Raw genomic sequence first — 18,928 nt, forward strand, 5'->3', positions numbered from 1 at the left:
TTTGTGCACCCTGCATAGTCCGCGGACAGTTTAGTAGTCTGTGGACACCTGGAAAAATCCAGATGGAGGTAGGGGGGGATTAAAATCAATGTATGTGTTTTTTGATCATAAACGGTGCCTCTTAAATAATCTTTTTTTTTTAAAGAAAGATAGTTGGTGTTTTATATACTGGACTAACACATGTTCTACTGAACTTAATAATTGTGTGTGTTTTTCCTTTTTATTTACTACAACTGCAAAACAATACTTGACTACATATTTCACATATTCACAAAAACTATTTCAATCTATTTTGCATATTCAAAAGAAAAATCTGATTTCCAACATCAGTCCATCTCCTCAGAAAATATTAGCAATATCAAACTTGATGTTTTCATAGAGAAAATATGTCATTCTAATATTCTTGTAACAGGAAACAGTTCCATTAACTTTGCAAAGGTATCCTCCATAGCAAACCGTAAGAAAATTCCAGTGACAAAGCCCAAAATGTTCCCTCCACACGAAACTACAATGATGACTGGATGCTTCAAATTAACCATACTTTCGCAAAACGGGAGCCAATCTGCCCACTTCATTTCTTGGACTCCATACCAGAAAACTGCAAATTCTTCAATTCCAAGATACACAGGTAAACCACACTGTTCACAGTACACCTTTAACCAATGGATCCAAGAATCACCCACCATCCAGGCATTCTCCTTGGACAGCAATAGTCATTTTCATTGCACACAACAAAAATGTCTCTTGCTACCCTGTCTTACCGTACTTCACAACCAGGAAAACTGATTGTCTAATCCCTCGATGTTCACAGACTTCGATAGCACAAAGCAGCCCTTCTACCCTTACTGGCAACTTTCAAACAGTCACATCCATTCTCCACCTGCTCACACATAAGTGCATACTACCAAAGTATCTATATACAACACCTCACCTTACATATAATGTATTGTTCTTTTCCAAATACTACTGTACAACACCAAATCCTGCTCCAACTATAATCTGGCATTGTATTACCACTAGGCCACAGTTTGCCTTTTCTTTAAAAATACTGCACCACAAGCACAGCAGTTATCCAACTAAGTAACCATACCAAGTATTATCCTATTGTTTATCTTCACAAAGAAACAAATACATATTCCATAAATACTGTCCTCAATTGTACGATAATCATAAATATGGTATACACTTCAATTATGTCATTCCACCATAGTATAAATACTGTATACTCCCCTTAAAGTACCTATAATTATTATACACATATTACTATAATGTGTGTGGTCAGTAAACATGCCCCCAAGAATCTGACAACCACCACAATAGAATGAAATCATACAAGTATGTGCAATACGCCTTCAAATAACAAGACTCTCCCTGAACCTCCTTACCACCAATGACGTCTGTGGACAGTAAAAATGACACCTGCACCGCTTTTTTCACGTATAAAACAGCACCCTATCAAATGGTTTCTACTCCCCCACCCTTTCTATGTGCTCTTTCAACCACAAAATAACCCCAAATCCAAACTTTGTTCCCACAGCATTGTCCGTGAATAATGGCAGCTGACCGAGGATGCAACATGGCGCCTGTTTAAAAAAATATGACATACCTCACTTTTTTGAATATCCAATCAGCGTGCGTTTTTTGTGTCCGTGGATATGCATCTGCCCCCTGATTGACCCAGAGGCATCCTCAGACTCCAAATCAGGAAATTAGTCCGCAGACTGGACCCAGATAACACTAATAATTTGTACCTACTGTTATGCAATTTATTAAAAAAAAAAACTACTTGACAGATATAGACCACATTTACAAAAGCACACTTTCGGGACCAAAAAGCTGCCACTCCTGGCCCAAGTTTTGTGAAAATTGTTCAAAAATATAACTTTGCCCCCCTTCACGAAACCGCACCAAACTTCAAAGAATCGTTCCTAGGTGTCATGTAAATTTCTTGCAAAGTTTGGCGAGAAACCATCCAGGGGGGGCAAAGTAATAAGCCAACCAAAAAGTGCTCATTTTATGAGTTGAGCAACTTAACCATAACTACAGGGCCGCTGTATATATTTATATTACACAGCCACGGTAGTGGCCGTGTAGTTATGGTTAAGTTGCTGTTTCCATAGGAAGACTACTTTTTGGGCGGCTTATAACTCCGCTCCTCCTGGACAAATCCTCACCAAACTTTGCAGAAAAAGTATATGGCCCACTCTGAATTGTTTTGCAAACTCTGATGAGGTTTGGTCCAAGGGGGCAAAGTTATAGGGGGGTCCCTAAACCTCTGTTTTTCCCATAGACATAATGGGAAAAAACTTTGCTCAAGCCTAGAGCGTGCTTTTGTTAATTTAGTGTAAATCCATCCAGATGTTTTTTTTTAAATGACCAAAACATAAGGCAAAAAATGTGTGATATCTATGTCCGCTCCGCGGACACACTTCCCTGTTCGCTCCGCGGACAGGACACGGATTGGCCAAACGGCGTGCATCATGTCCGCCGACATGTGACATGCTCTCCGATTGGCTGGAGTGAAGCGTGAAGTGTGTCAGATTTTTGGAGACGCCCGCCATATTGGATTCTCGTCCGGTGTCGGCGGACATTGCGGTAAAAAATATTAAAAAAACACAATATTGCACTTGTCAAACTTATCAAATAATGTTTGGGAAGGTGAGCAGTGATGAGGATGGGATGGAATATGGCTGCAAGAAGCAAAAAACGTGCTAACTAAAAAACATCTGAACACGAAGAAAGCACATAGCAGTGTAGACCATGCTCACGCAGTAAAGCGCACGCGCACAACTACTTCAGCCGCTTTTGACATATGCCGCACCAGTCAAAATGCGCAGACACTTTCTTTTTCAAACTCGCACGCGCGCCTCATTTGAACACGGACATGCGTTGAAGAAAACATGCAGAAATTATGAACGCACACAGGAGTTAATGGAAAACATGTAGCAGTGAAGACCGCGCCTACGCGATGTAGATAACACGTAGCTGCGAAGACCACGCTAACAGGCTGTGGAGATAACACGTAGCTGAGAAGACCACGCAATTGCGTTGAATGAAGCACGCACACGCATTGAAGGAAGCACATAGCAGTGTATCTTTTTCAAAGTTGCATGCGCGCTCTTAACAGACGAATCTGAGCTCAAAACGCACACACGTTGAAGAAAAACACGCAGAAATGAGATGAATCTGAGCTCACACGCGCCTCATCCGAACACGCACACGCACTGTAGAAAACACATAGCTGCAAAGACTGCACACACGCGATGTAGATAACACATAGCTGCGAAGAGCACGCACATGCCCTGTAGATAACACATAGCTGAGAAGACCACGCACACGCATTGAATGAAGCACGCAAAGGCGTTGAAGGAAGCACGTAGCAGTGTATCTTTTTCAAACGTGCATGCGCGCTCTTAACAGATGAATCCGAGCTCACACATGCCTTATCCAAACACGCACATGGGTTGAAGAAAAACACGCAGAAATTAGATGAATCCGAGCTCACACGCGCCTCATCCGAACATGCACATGTGCTGTAGAAAACATGTAGCCACAAAGACCGCTCACACGTGCTGTAGATAACACATAGCTGCGAAGAGCACGCACACATGTTGTAGAAAACACATAGTGCGAAGACAACGGATAAGCGTTGTAAAAAACACGTTGCTGCGAAGAACGCACACGCGCGCTGTAGATAACACATAGCTACGAAGACCACACACGCGGTTGTAGAAAACATGTAGCTGCAAAAATCGCACACGCGCGCTGTAGATAACACGTAGCTGGGAAGACCATGCACACGCGCTGTAGATAACATGTAGCTGAGAAGACTGCGCACACGCGTTGAATGAAGCACGTATCAGTCTATCTTTTTCAAATTCATACACGCGCTCTATACAGATGAATCTCAGCTCACACGTGCCTCATCCGAAGACGCACAAGCGTTGAAGAAAAACACGCAGAAATGATGACCGTGCACAGGCATTAATGGAAAACACGTAGCAGTGAAAACTGCGCACACGTGCTGTGGAAATCTCGTAGCTGTGAAGACCGCGCACACGCATTGTGGAAAACACATAGCTGTGAAGACCGCGCACATGTGTTGTGAAATGAAGAGAGGCCCTGTATGGAACCCCGCCTTCCCTTTCCATGGTCATTGGTAAAGGATTTTCCTTCCTACACCGGGACGCCGCAAACGTATGGGTGTGGGAAGAAAATTCTTTTTTTTAGCACCCCGGGTTCCCGCTTTGGGAACCTAAGATGCTAATGGCCTTCATCCATTTAAAAGGACATTATGGTTAAGTTGCACTAATAAAAACCTATGAAATTTAGTAAAAAACCTTTGTTAAAGGGACATTATGGTTAAGTTGCGCTACTAAAAACCCATGAAATTCAGTAAAAAAACTTTGCTAAAGGGACGTTATGATTAAGTTGCTCTACTAAAAACTATGAAATTCGGTAACAAAAACGTTGTCAAAGGGATGTTATGGTTAATTTGTGCTACTAAAAACCTATGAAATTCAGTAAAAAAACTTTGTTAAAGGGACATTATGGTTCCAAGTAAAAACGAAAAACCCCTGAAATTCGCAAGTTATGGTAAGCTAAGCAACCATAACCCGTGCCACCACCGTGCACTGCTAAGACCAACACTCAGTACATCAAAGATGACATCACAAATGTGATGTCATCAGTGGTGTCATTAATGATATTTGTGATATCATCTTTGATGTCATGGGTGTTAGTCTTAGCAGTGCACAGTGATGGCACGAGTTATGATTGCTTAGCTTACTATAACTGCCAAGTTTCTGAGGTTTTTCGGTTTTACTTGTAACCAAAACGTCCCTGTAAACAACGTTTTTTATTGGATTTCAGAGGTTTTATAAGAGCAACTTAACCATAACGTCCCTTTAACAAAGTTTTTTCATTGCATTTCATAGGTTTTTATTAGTGCAACATAACCATAACGTCCCTTTAACAAAGTTTTTTCATTGAATTTCACAGGTTTTTATTAGTGAACTTAACCATAACATCCCTTTAACGTTTTTTCATTGAATTTCAAAGGTTTTTATTAGTGCAAATTAACCATGACGTCCCTTTAACAAAGTTTTTTCAGTGAATTGTATAGGTTTTTATTGGTGCAACTTAACCATAACGTCTCATTAAAAAAGTTTTTTTGTCTAATTCCAGGGGTTTTTACCAGTGCATGCTATTTTCCTACAACTTACTAATATCATACTTACCCCAATATAGCAACATGTCTGTCCAATCTACAATTGTTCACCTTAAAACTCTGCCATTTCCCACCTTCTAGCATCATTTTTAACACGTCTATACTTTTTACACTGTTTTTGCTTCCGTCGACGTCCGCATACCGCTGAAGTCATTGTGGAACTTCCAGACAGTGCCACTGAACCATGCACATTCGTGTGGCTTCATGATGTGTCCATGAGTGTGTTTGCACTTTGCGTTCGGGTCCTTGCTTCGAGCACCGTGCCAAACTGCATTTTCTACTGATCTAGGCACTTTCAAGCCCAAAATGTACCCTTGCACAGCTCCTACACCTATTCTTACTCATTATCCATTAACAATCTAGCACAAAGCGCATACTTGGAAGAATAGTCACAAAACTGCTATTTATCTTAAAAATGACATCAGCGATTGCCATCTCTCCTCCCCAAGAGCCACCACCACCACCACCCAGAAGACCTACACAACAAAAATAGCAGAGTGTTTCCAAAGACAATGAAGAGGACAAAGAAGGTGAGGTAGAGGACGTGCCTACCTCTAGCTACCAGAGAGAAACAAGGGTGTGGCAGTTCTTTACCACTGTTGTGAATGTACCAAGGGCTAAAGCTAAAAATGTGAAATGCACACAGTGCAACTTTGTACTCAATCGCGGACTACCAGGACATTACTCCTACGGGACCACCTCCATGTACCACAACACCAAATCGAACTACTGCCTTGCTCTCAGAAAGTTCGTTCGTTTCTTAGCAAGTAGTAGGCTGTCTTCCTCCACATCATCTTCCTCAACCAATGCTGTAACCACACAGCCTACTTCTGTGGGACATAAAATCCCACCAGCTGATTGCACCACCAGGGGGCGCAGAGATGTGCTGAAGCATCTCAGCTCGTCTCCTCCGATGGGCACCGTTTGAGGGTCTTGTGCCCCCCCAACACCCTCGGAGTGAGGAGCAAACCATACCCCCACCTTGCCAACGTTGCTGGGCACATCACCCCGAAATTTGAACTTCCGCAGTGGAGCCGCTGCGAAACCGCGACCCGTTGAAGTTTGGAGGGAGAGTGACCCCTCCGGCACCGCGGCTCCACAAGAAACTACGCGGAGCCCGGGCTAGAGAGCGGCCTGTGACCAGGCCGAGCGACGCTGGCTGGCGCCTTCCCCCTTCTCCCCGGAGGGAGTTAGTGGTGGCAGGGCGCACCCTGGATGTAGCTGGACCCGCTCCCCCTGGGGCAGACGCAAGCCCCCTGCAACGTCCGGGGAGGGCCCTGAGCGGCGCCGCCGGCCCCCCCTGTGCCTGGAGAAAGCCGGCGGTGAGGCCCCCCTGAACACACGCTTTCGGGAGACAGACCCTTCGAGTCAGAGATGTCCGGGGGGGGGCCTATGAGCTGGAAGGAGGCACTACAGAGATTTCGCCGCCCGTCCCCAGGCCCCCAAGTACGTCCTGAAATGGCGCCACAGACACACCAGGAAGCGGCGGACACCAGCACTGTCACCAGGGGCATGGCGGCCCTCCTGGAGGAAATCAGAGGCTTCAGGGCAGATATAGCGCCGCGACTGGACACCCTGGACAAGAAAGTTGACAAAATAGACGATAGAGTTCTTGCGCTCGAGAATAACACTGCCTCCAACGATATCTTCGAGACCCAATTTGATATGCGCATGGCAGAGCTTGAAAGAAGTGAAGAGAAATGCTCCTTAAAGTTGGATGACTTAGAGAACAGGGAACGTCAGTGTAACTTGCGCTTTCTAGGTTTCCCGGAGCACGAAGGTGAAACGCAAGCGGACATCAATAAAGCCGTCAGCGCAGTGGTTGGTCTGCTGTTCGGAGGGGCCAACACGAATGTGCCCACTATCGACAGGGCCCACAGAGCGGGCGCTTCCTCCAGAGGGCCCAGGTCCATCCTTGTTCGCTTTCACTATTTTGCCGAGAAAAGCAAGATTCTCGAGTTGGCTCGCAAGACAGGCCCAGTGGAGTGGGAAGGGGCCCAGATCTCAATCTATCAGGATCTGTCGGCTTTCACACTGGCAAGGCGCCGACTATGCGCTCCGCTGACAAAAATGCTCCAGTCCAAGGGGGTCCGGTACAGGTGGGGATACCCCTTCTCACTCTCTTTCGAGCTTGAAGGCTACAAGTATGCCCTGGTGAAGGAGGACGACATCCAGAGAATGTCAAGCGAACTATTGGCCGGTCCGAATATGGAGCTGGGTGACCAGGAGGGTGAGCGAGCTCCGACAGGCCCAAAAGGGACCAGGGCCCCAAGGGAAAGACGCAGGGTTCAAGGCCAAAGGAAATTCAGGAGACTGGCCCCGGCATCCCCGGGGCTCCCGGACACATGAAAGGGACTGTGGTGATTAACGAAAAAGCCTGCAATCGACTTCGTGAGTGGATGGGGGAAACAATCGTTTATACCTAAGGATGACCTTGGGGGTGGGGGGGCTCGAGTTGTTGTTAATCAAGAGTTATTGAGCCCGGAGGGGGAGACAATGATGGCCTGGTTGGCGATAGGATTACACCAATGACCTGCCGGGCGATCAGGGGGGAAGGGGGAGGAGGGGGGAAAGTAAGGGGATTGGGATGTTGGGGTTACAGTTATGGAATGCCAAGTTTTGGGGTCTACTACGCACCCCCAGGGCTTTCACGAGCCTCTAATGGGGTAGACAAGCACTGTGGGAGCAGGAACTGTTGCTGTTTGTTGAGGGGAGCTACGAGCTTTTATCAGTGTATTAATGGATGATTTGCTCCAATACTTGACAGTGGGATCGCTAAATGTGCGGGGGCTCAACTCGTCTACAAAGAGGTCGTTGTTGGTGTGGGAATTTGCAAGGCTCCGGCTTCACTTCTTATTTGTACAGGAAACTCACTGGGTTCGGGGCAAGGAACCAAAGCTCAGGGCTAAAACTATTGATCAGGTATTCACGGCATCTTCTCAGGCAAAGAAGCGAGGAGTAGCCTTGGTGGTATCCCCCGGGGCCCATTTTGTGCTTAAAGCTTTGAAATCAGATCCAGATGGACGATATCTCATGGTTAAGGGGGAGGTGCGGCGTCGGCTGTTTACACTGGTGGGTATTTATGCCCCGAATGAAGCACAAGATGCCTTCTGGGTTGGAATGAAAGAAATAATAGTATCATTCTCAGAGGGTACCCTATTGGTTGGGGGAGATTTTAATATGGTTCTATGCCCCGAGAGGGATAGGAAATCTGCTAAACCCTGCCCGAACATGCGCCTTCACGAGAGACTTGCTGTGGCCTTTCGCGAAGTAAACTGGGAACTGGGCCTGAGTGACACATGCACCTGCAAGCAGGGTCGGAATCCCGACTATACTTTTTACTCAAGGCCTCACGCAGCTTTCTCTCGTATTGACTACATTTTGGTTGAGACCTCGCTTCAGAGGGAGGTCACTGACTCGGGAGTGGAGATTGTCCCTTGGACTGACCACGACATGGTAAAGATTAGATTGGGTCTCCCCACTACCCCAGCAGTAGGTTCCCAGTGGAGGTGTAACAACCTTCTTCTGTAGGACAAAGAGGTCTGCCAATCCCTTCTGGTGTCCATTGAGGACTACTTTTCCCTTAATGATAACGGTGAGGTGGGGGTCATGGGAGTATGGGAGGCATTCAAGGCTACTATCAGAGGTACCCTCATTGGGATAGGGTCGGGGAAAAAGAGGGAAAGAGCCCGGGAGGAGAAATCACTAAGGGAGAAGATAGAGGCAATACAACCAGGGGGGGAATTAAAAACTCAGATGTTCCCTGGGAAATGGGAGGAATTGCAGAGGTTACGAACCAAACTAGCAGACCTCCTTGTGGGACAGACGGAGAAGAAACTCTCTTTCTTAAAACAGAAATATATGGAAAAGGGGGAAAAGGCGGATAGGATACTGGCTTGGAGGCTCCGTGAGTTCAGAAACAGCAGAAGGCTTAATTCCACCCACACCCTGGAGGGGGACTCGACAGTGCGGGATAGTAAAATCGCGGAACAATTTAGGCGATATTATGAAAAGCTGTAGAGCCCGGAATGCGTGGGTGATGGGAACGAGGTTGACAGCTTTCTCGACTCCCTCCCGATACCGGGCCTCCACCCTGACAAAGCTGAGTTATTGGAGCTGTCCATAACCCCACAAGAAATAATAGATACCATATCCTCGCTGAAAAGTGGAACAGCCCCGGGGGACGATGGCTACACAGTCAAGTTTTATAAAACATATAGGTCCACGCTTGCCCCATTCATGGCTAAGATGTTCAACGCCGCACTGAATCAGAGCTCCCTCCCACCCACGATGATGTCGGCTTTGATTGTAGTGCTCCCTAAGGAGGGAAAAGATCCCGCCCAATGCCAATCTTATCACCCCATTTCCCTTCTAAACACTGATGTTAATATCCTAGCTAAACTCCTAGCAAATAGATTAGCGAAACTCCTTCCTTCCCTAGTACATGGCGATCAGGTGGGTTTTGTTACGGGGCGCCAGGGATCAGACAACATTAGGAAAACCCTCGATCTCATGCATGAAGCTTCAAAACAGGAGGTGGAAGGCTACCTTCTTTCGTTAGACTCAGAAAAGGCCTTCGACCGTGTCGAGTGGCCCTACATGGGCAGAGTTCTCCGCAAGATGGGGTTGGCAGACAACTTCTGTGGGTGGATCGCAGCACTTTACAACGGCCCTTCAGCGAGAGTATTGGTCAACGGAGGCACCTCAGAGCCGTTCTCCCTTTCCAGGGGCACCCGACAGGGATGTCCCCTCTCTCCCTTTTTATATGCTTTGGCGATGGAACCCCTGGCTATAGCAGTCAGGACAGACCAAGAGATCACGGGGATAAGGTGTGGCGACTGCGACTTTAAACTATCCTTGTTCGCAGATGATATCCTGGGCTACCTAACCAACCTCCGGGTCTCCCTACCACGATTATTTGATCTCATACACTACTTCGGCTCCTTCTCGGGGCTGAAGGTAAATACGTCCAAGTCTAGCGTAATGCCCATGGGTCCAGGGGAACATGAGATTGAGGGCAGCACCGCAATACTGGGGGTAAGAATAGAGCGGGAATCCACCAGATACCTGGGCACCACCATCCCCAGAGACCTCTCCCAACTATACCAATGCAACTTCCTGGGGATCTTGGCTCAGGTTAGTAGCGACCTTCAACGATGGGCTCCCCTTACACTCTCTTGGCTGGGGCGTATGGTTACGGTGAAGATGAATATTTTGCCCCGCCTCCTTTATCTCTTCGCGGCGCTCCCTGTGGTGATACCCGAGACCTTTTTTGGGGTTTTCCAATCCCGGGTCCTCCAATTTATCTGGAATGGCAAAAGGACGAGAATCAAGACTTCCACTTTGACCCTACCAAAGTCAGAGGGTGGATTCGGTCTCCTGGACTTCAGGCTTTACTATAAAGCAGCCCAGCTCCGAGTGATGTTGGAACATATGAGGGATGACATGGGAACATATTGGACATATATTGAGGACATTCATGCCCACCTGAGAAAAGTTAGAGACCTTTTGTGGGCCCCCCTAGGGTTCTCCCCCCACATCTCAGAACTCATCCCACCCTGGCGGCCCTCTGGGCGGTTTGGAAGCCTAACGCTGCTAACAAACAACTATCCTCTTTGCCATCTCCCCTGACTTCGCTTTGGGGCCCCCCTATTGATCTGGGCTCCAAGGGATTCCGAGACACCCAATCTTGGTCAGACATGGGCCTGGAGAGAATCTTTCAATTGTATCGTGAGGAGGGTTTTATAGAATATGACAAACTGACCGAAGCATTGGCGAACAACCCTCCCTCAGTCTTCGAATACCTACGCTTGAAGGGGATCTTGACCCGCCCTCGCTGGGCCGATCGTCTCAAACGCCCCCTCGCCCCTTTCGAGACTATCCTGGCCAAAAGCACAACACGGAGGGGCTCCTTATCTATGTTCTATAGCGTCTTGATTACAGCGGACCTGGAGGGTAGACAACCTTTCAAAAAGATCTGGGAAACTAGGCTGGGCATGCCTCTGGATGATCATACGTGGAGGGCGATTTTTAAATGCATTTTCACGGGTTCTCTGTATACGGCTGCTATGGAACATAACTTCAAAATTCTCCATTCATGGCACCGCCCCCGGCCACCCTGTCCAAAATGTTTAGGGACGTGTCCCCCTTTTGCCCCAGAGGGTGTCACCAACGGGGCACATGGTTTCATTTGTGGTGGGAATGCCCAGTCATTCAGGTCTATTGGTCGGAACTACTTAGCTGGATTAAGGAAATCGATGGGTTCTGCCCGACCTTACTGCCATTGGATATCCTCCTGGGCACCGCCCGCACCCAAAACAGAACTGAATGCGTTCCCTAAGGTTATCGGGGCCAGGTTGAGAGCGGGGAGGTTAGCGCTCGCCCAAAAGTGGAAAAGTGCACTGGCCCCGTCCAAAGAGGAATGGCTCTGCAAACTCAGGTCGATTTTCATATATGAAAAGCTTACCGCAATAACTAACGACACCATGACGGACTTTGTGCAAGAATGGACTGCAGTTCTTCTTCACAAGGATTGTATTTCTATGCGCCTGTAGATTGTATTTTAGGTTGCCTCCACGAGATGCCTATCTCCATTCTTCCTTGAGACTGTGATTGTTTCCTTCCGTTTAATTCACAAGCTGAACCCACTGTGTCAAGTGATTCGTCTAAATTGGTACTTGGCAAGCAATCGTTCTCCCCAGAGTTATTATTGTTCGTGAACTCTCAAAAACTTGGTATGTTGACATTGGGTTAGGGTGGGAGGGAGGAGGGTGGTGGGAAGGGAGTTAATATTGGAAAAACTGACAACCTGTTTCTTTAACTTTTTGTGTCTTACTGGTGGAACGGACCGTTTCGTTCAGCCCTATATGTATGTTGTCAATAAATGAAATTGTTAAAAAAAAAATCCCACCTGCTACCTTGCAAGCAATAAAAGAGGCTGTTGATCCATATCTTTGGAAGACAACAGTCCTCTGTATATACCTCAACACACCACTCTGCAGGGGGAAGCAATTTCGAAGTGTGTTTGAAGCTGTAATCAAGGAGCATGAGAAACACTGCCCACTACCTAAGTGACACACGCGCAACATTTCCCCTGTCCACCTGCCCCTCCATATCAGTGCTTGGTGCCTCTTCCCTCATTTCCCTCCTCACTTTAAGTTCTAACCTCTCCTGCAAAAAAAAAAAAAATTAAACAACAAAAGAAAGGTTCCTTTAGGAACCACCTTTTTCACAGTTACAAAATAGAACAAAAACAAATCTTATAGACTCCATCTACTTTACATTTTACAGTAAGGTACGTAGACTCAATACGTTTTTCCAACATTTCCATTAGCATTTTGAGTTATGCTAATGGGAATAATGTGACATTCATCCTCTGTTCCAGGTACCGGAACGGGGGATAATGGGCCAGCAGCCCAAGTTATCGGCCCAAGCGAAGTGTGTCTGTGTGTACCCTGATGCCTAAATAAATTATGTGGAGTCCAGACCATTATCCTCAATTGGGGGATAAAGGCCATCAGAACCCCTGGTCCAACAGCTGTAGGAAGGAAAATCCTTTTCCAAGATAGCCACCTTGGAAAGAGAAGGCAGGGCTCCGTACAGAGCCCCTCTTCCCTTTCCAAGGGGGCACCCTGCTGAACCCTATGACCATATTACCACAAGCAATTAATAGCCAGTTCTAGGTGGTCATGGCCACTTGAACACAATTTTTCATCCCTTGCGGTCATGGCCAGTAGCCAGATTGTCTGGGTCATGACCTTATACCATGACCCGGACAATCTGGCCGCTGCCCATGGCCATAGGCTATACTTCAGTCACCAAAGGTATATAACAGGCAAATTTGCAAAACCATGCGTTAAGGTCCTTGCCAATGCTCCTTACATGAGTTTGCTTGAAAAGTGTCAAAATGTAGGTACATATAATAGTCATATAACCTAGCCCCTGCTTGCCAAAATCCAATCAGTCTTTACACAAACATTGAAGGTTAGGTCTATAATCTTTCTCAAAACTTTTGTCCACATTTGTCAAACGGCAACAAAGTTATAAGCCATCAAAAAATGTTGAGACCCCCCTCTAATTTCGCCCCCTCTTGAGAAAATCCCACCAAACTTTAGAAAAAAATGCATATGTCGATCTGAAATCGTTTTGCAAATATTTGTGTAGATTCGTCAAATAGCACCACATTTATAAACCTTTACATTATTTTGGGATCCCCCCATCTAATTTTGCCCCCTCTTGACAGAATCCCACCAAACTTTGCAAAACCATTTCAGGCCGATTCATGGAATAATTGTGCTCCGAAATCGGTGTCGCAAGTAAAAAAAATCCATCGCACGCAAGCGATTCATGGAAGTCTGTGTGCATGTTTTTCCAGGGAGCTGTGTCGAAACCGCACCGGGCGCACACAGGCGCACACGTCACTGTGACATCACGAACGCTGTGCGCGATCCACACAGTGAAATCGCACAACGTGTAGTGCACACACCAAAAAGGGGGCAGAACATGCGGAATGGGGAACAACGTGTGAAAATGAGGGCATAACTGGGAAAGTACTGCTGGGAAATACATGGAACGCCAACACGTGCGTGAACAACACGTATTCATGGAATTGAATAGGGGAAACCTGCGCACACCGAAAAATATGCACAGGCATAAACATGTCCGTCACATGAAGGCAGGCGGAAGCGTCCACGCGCAGTATAAAAGTGCACGCAAACAACAAACACTTATATACAGCTACGATGAATGTCCCATTTCTCGCAGCAGTGATCGAGGGACACCGCAGGAGGAGGAGAATAGACAGGCCCCACATTTATTTTGCCCATGACTAGCCTTTTTGAGATGCCGGATGATGAGGTCTTTGGCAGATATAGGTTTCCACCTCATATCATCCTAGACCTGATGACTGAGTGGGAGGATGAGCTCACATCACCCACCTTGTGCTCCCAAGCACTGAGCCCCTTGGAAAAGGTGCTCAATGTCCTGCATTTTTTGGCCACTGAGTCATTTCAGCGGACAACTGCCATAGTTGGGGGTGTCTCACAGCCCACGCAGTCACGCTGCCTACACCAGGTGTTGGCAATCATGACTGCTTGCCCCTCAGTCTGCAGGCACATATATATGCCCAGAACACCTGCAGATAGGCAGGCTGTGGTCCAGGACTTGTGCAGGGTGGCACACGTCCCCAAAGTGCATGGTGCCATAGATTGCACCCATGTGGCCCTACGTCCACCTAGGGCCACTGAGAACATCTACCGCAACCGCAGCACTGGCATTCCATCAATGTACAGGTTGTATGTGATACCCATGGATCATCACCTCTGTCTATGCAAACTATCCTGGGTCTACCCATGACAGTATCATATACAGAATGTTTGCCCTGTGCTGGGACCTGGAAGCTGGGAAGCATAGCGACACGTGGCTCATTGGTGAGTACAAATGTCTGTGCACATGCATGCATGTCACACACAGACAAATACACAAACCCAACTAATGACAACCATCATCACCTCCCCAGGGGACAGTGCCTACCCTCTGAGCACCCACCTGATGACGCCAATACGGAACCCCCACCAGACCACCTCAGGTAAGATACAACACAGCCCATATTGCAACCCGGGCATAGTGGAGTGCACATTCGGAGTGCTTAAGTCACGCTTCCAGTCCCTTGACCGCTCTGGCGGGTAGCCACTATATGCACCCCCAGTAGTGTGCAGGATCATTGTGGCAGCATGTGTCCTGCACAATGTTGCAACACGGTGGTGCGTACGGGTGGACATGGTGGTGCCCCCACATCCCCAACCACAGGCACAGGCGCTGCTCATTGGAGGGGAAGGGCACGTGGCGAGGGAGCCCGGACCCAGCTTGTGACCCCATTTTTCACCTAAACTCCCACCCTGCGCAGTGCACACAGGCCTGGCACATACCAGGTGACAATCGATGATGACAAAGAGACAGTCAACTGTCACAACCTTAACACCCTGAGAATGTTTCCACGGAAGTGCTACATTGTGTGCATCCGTAGCTACTTAAACATAACCAATCCGGTGTGACCAAAAGGAACACATTGAAAGTGCATATCACACCACCCCCCTGCAAAACAGGCCATGAAAATCACTGGTATGTCACCCAAACCCTCCCAACCCTCATCACCCTCGTGGACCACACCATGACATTGCATGCAACAGCAAAAGAGCAAACCAAATGCACAACACATGACAAATTAGTTACGAAGTGCCACGTGATAAATGGAAACAGGCCTGAGACAATCACACCTGACATGGAATCAGATGAAATGACTGACCAAAAACCTCCCACACGTACAAAGTCATACACAAATGCATGCCACCAGCGGTACCATCAACAAAAGACAGAATGCCTGTTGGCATGCATATTGGCCAATCCAAATTGGCAAATCCCAAAACCGTGTGCTGTGTGTGTCCCCTGCAACACACCGCTCAGCACACAGCACAGTGAGCGGCCATTGTTTTGGGGATACACCTTGAGCATCATCTAAAAAAGGACAAGCAACAAAAATTACCCAGTGACGGATGTACACGATGCAGAACACCCCTCAGGGCCTGATTCAGCACATTGTGCATTAAATGTGCCAAAAAACATTATTCAGTGTGTCAAATCATCACGCCCAGGCTCCACCAGATTTGCTAAGTGGGCCTCGGTGTACACGTACTGCACGACAGTGCACCTTCAGGATTGTGCCAGTTAAACATATTGGGCACAATGCTGAAATCTCAGCAGCATTTACGTTAAATAACAACATATTAGTCATTCAACAAAAAAACTGCAGAGAACACAGCTGTAAGTAAATAAACACTTTCACACACGCATAAGTAAGTAGCTGCAATGTTGCACTACACAACCTTGAAGCTGCTTGCATATGTATATGTGAAAGTGTTCAAATACACCAGTGCTCATATACACCCGTATGGTGAATATGAACAGCATCCTATACAGTAAAGCAAGCAGCTACAACTCTGCTTGCTTTGATGTATGTGAAAGTGTACACATACACACATGCAGGCAGCTCCACGGTCATTACAACCCGATTGGCAGGCTATAATTAATCTGCGGCCTATACCAGTTAGTACAGGCCACAGATTGACCAATCAACTTGGCTAAACACCCGCTAGGGTGTTCCAATACAGAGTAAATGTGTCACAGGATGCACTGTGCCTGTGCGTTTCATACCAGTGAAGGGATGACAATCTGAACATACATGCCAGGTCACTTTGACATTGCAGCAGTGAGTAGGCATGTAGAATGGTGTAACATGGGTGGGTGCAGTGCAGAACATGTGTACGTTACCAAGTATCTACATCAACAAGTACATTATGATGTCAATACACATGAAGGCAGTGTAAGGGTAAGTTCAGCAATCATGTGCATGCAATGGGTTGCATGGCTACAGGCAACCGCCCCCCCCTTAGTGAAAATGCAGGGAGGCATTGCATGGTGATGAAAGGTTGACGAGAGAAATGTGTATTGGCAGACAGTTTTGACTAGCGTCAATTCCATCATCTCAGTCAACTGACACCACAGCAGATGAGAATGGGACAGTAAGCAGGACACATGATGAACCCTCAGTAGTACACCAATTCGTGCACAAAGCACTACACTAGTTAAACAGAGTCAGGGGGCCTTCAACAGGGGGAGGCCTGTGCCCCACACAGACAATGACACCTTAAACATGTGCATGATGCAGGACTGAGCCAGAGTGAGCATGGAATGGATGACCAAAAGCCATGATACATATGTAATCCGGGACATGTACTACAATGATCACCCTGCCAAGGAAACATAGGGGCATGCATGGAATGCACATGGAAAATGAATGGGCACTCATGTCCCCGGGGAGCATCTGCCATCTGCACAGTCTGAGTGAGACACCCTTCATCAAGGACAAAGGATGTACCCCACAGTATGTGTCTGGCAGGTTTGCAGGGAGAAGTGTGCATGCACACAGGGGCATGGAGCAGGTCATTGTAGTAGGCCAACATGTGACCCACCAGTGCCATGATGAAATTGAGGTGCAGGGGGCTGGAGGGGCAAGGAAGCATGCCTGCGTGGAGTACCCGCATGCAGGCTGAACACACATGCACGTCAGTCATGCGATGACATAATCCGAGTGCTGAGCGGAAAGACACCCTAGGCTACATGCAGAAGGCTCAGTGAGCTGGAACATGGACCGGAGGGGCAGCCAGGTGACTAGCATGTGAGGAGGGTTGCATGTGTGGTGATGAGGACAGTCCCCGTCTGCTTGACATGTCCAGCATGCATCACAACCGCCATGCATTAGTGAAGCATTGCATGACTGGCACATGAGAACCATGTACACATAGCATGTAGTGGCAGTCAAGAACAACACATCACACAAGCAAACCACACATGGGCTGGACAAATACGCAACAAACTCACTGGACGGGGCATCATAATCCTGCATCTCTCCCACTCCTTTTACCAATTGTGCTGGGATGAACTCCGCAGAGATCACCTCCTGTGGAGTGAGTACTTCATCCTCAGGTGCTGGCCCACTGACAGTCACCCAAGTCATGGTAAAATTGGAGGCACGCTTTAGCTTAGCACAGCGTTGGAGGTCATCCCAACGCTTTTTGCAGTCCTGAGCTGTGCGCACCTCATGTCCGAATGCACTAACGCCATCCGCAACATGCTTCCAGTGTTCCCAAAGCGGGGCAGGTGCAGTGTGGCAATTTGGGCCCACCAGCATATCACGTTTGTGTTCCAACATGTAGCCCACAAGGAAGTCCAGTTCCTGCTTGCCGAAAGGCTTTTTCCTCGACATGCCGGAGGCCGGAGCCGTGTCTGCGATCCCAGCCTCTTGTGCACAAGCAACCTTCCTCCTCTTGGGTAGAGGTCCGGACCCTGACTGGAAAATGCCACCCTGATCATTATGGGCAGTGGTGCTGGTGACTGGAACAAGGGAGTGGCAGGTGGAATTAGGACGGAAGCCCTGACTTGCATCAGTGGCAGTTGGGTGCTCCTGACTGGACCCAGCGCAGCAATAGCTGCGCTGCCAAGGTCTGTGACCGAGACTGTCCTAGCTGGCAGACTCACAGCCTGGGTGGTGTTGGCTGCATCTGCCCATGCAGTTGCCAAAACCCGGGTGCTCGGGGCGGCAGATGACAACACTGCCCCAGGGACATGTGCCTCGGTCAGAGCAGCCCTGTGCGCACTTGTTCTTCCTGACCACCTGGAATTCTGCCTGGGAATCCTCAGGTGCCAACGCATCATGCGCTGGCCGACCCTGAGCCTGGGTGGTAGTCGACACAGCTGCATCTGCAGCTACCACTACCGTTGGGCCCGTGGCAGTAGATGAAACTGACTGTTGGGTCACATGGGTGCCAGTGTCAGATGCAAGAGCTGCATCACCCATAGCCACAGGGGGTGGTGGCATGACTGCACCAACACGTGGCAGAACTTCCTGCCGAAGTGGAACACCCCTGCCTCTTCTCCCTCTGCAGTCACCCTGGACAGTCCGGACTCCCCCTACTCCCTGGTCAGCCCGGCCACATCCCTGACTATGACCACCATGTGGAGGATGCCCAACTGAGGTGCCCCTCACCTTTTGTCGCCTCCCAACCATGGCACGGATGTACTAGTGCCAATGGGAGTTGTACACGACAATTGTCCTGGGCAATTGCAGTGAAGGGGGTGGGGTAC

This window comes from Ambystoma mexicanum, chromosome 6p (genome assembly GCF_040938575.1).
Source record: "Ambystoma mexicanum isolate Mex_15411 chromosome 6p, UKY_AmexF1_1, whole genome shotgun sequence".
In the NCBI taxonomy this organism is placed as follows: Eukaryota; Metazoa; Chordata; class Amphibia; order Caudata; family Ambystomatidae; genus Ambystoma; species Ambystoma mexicanum.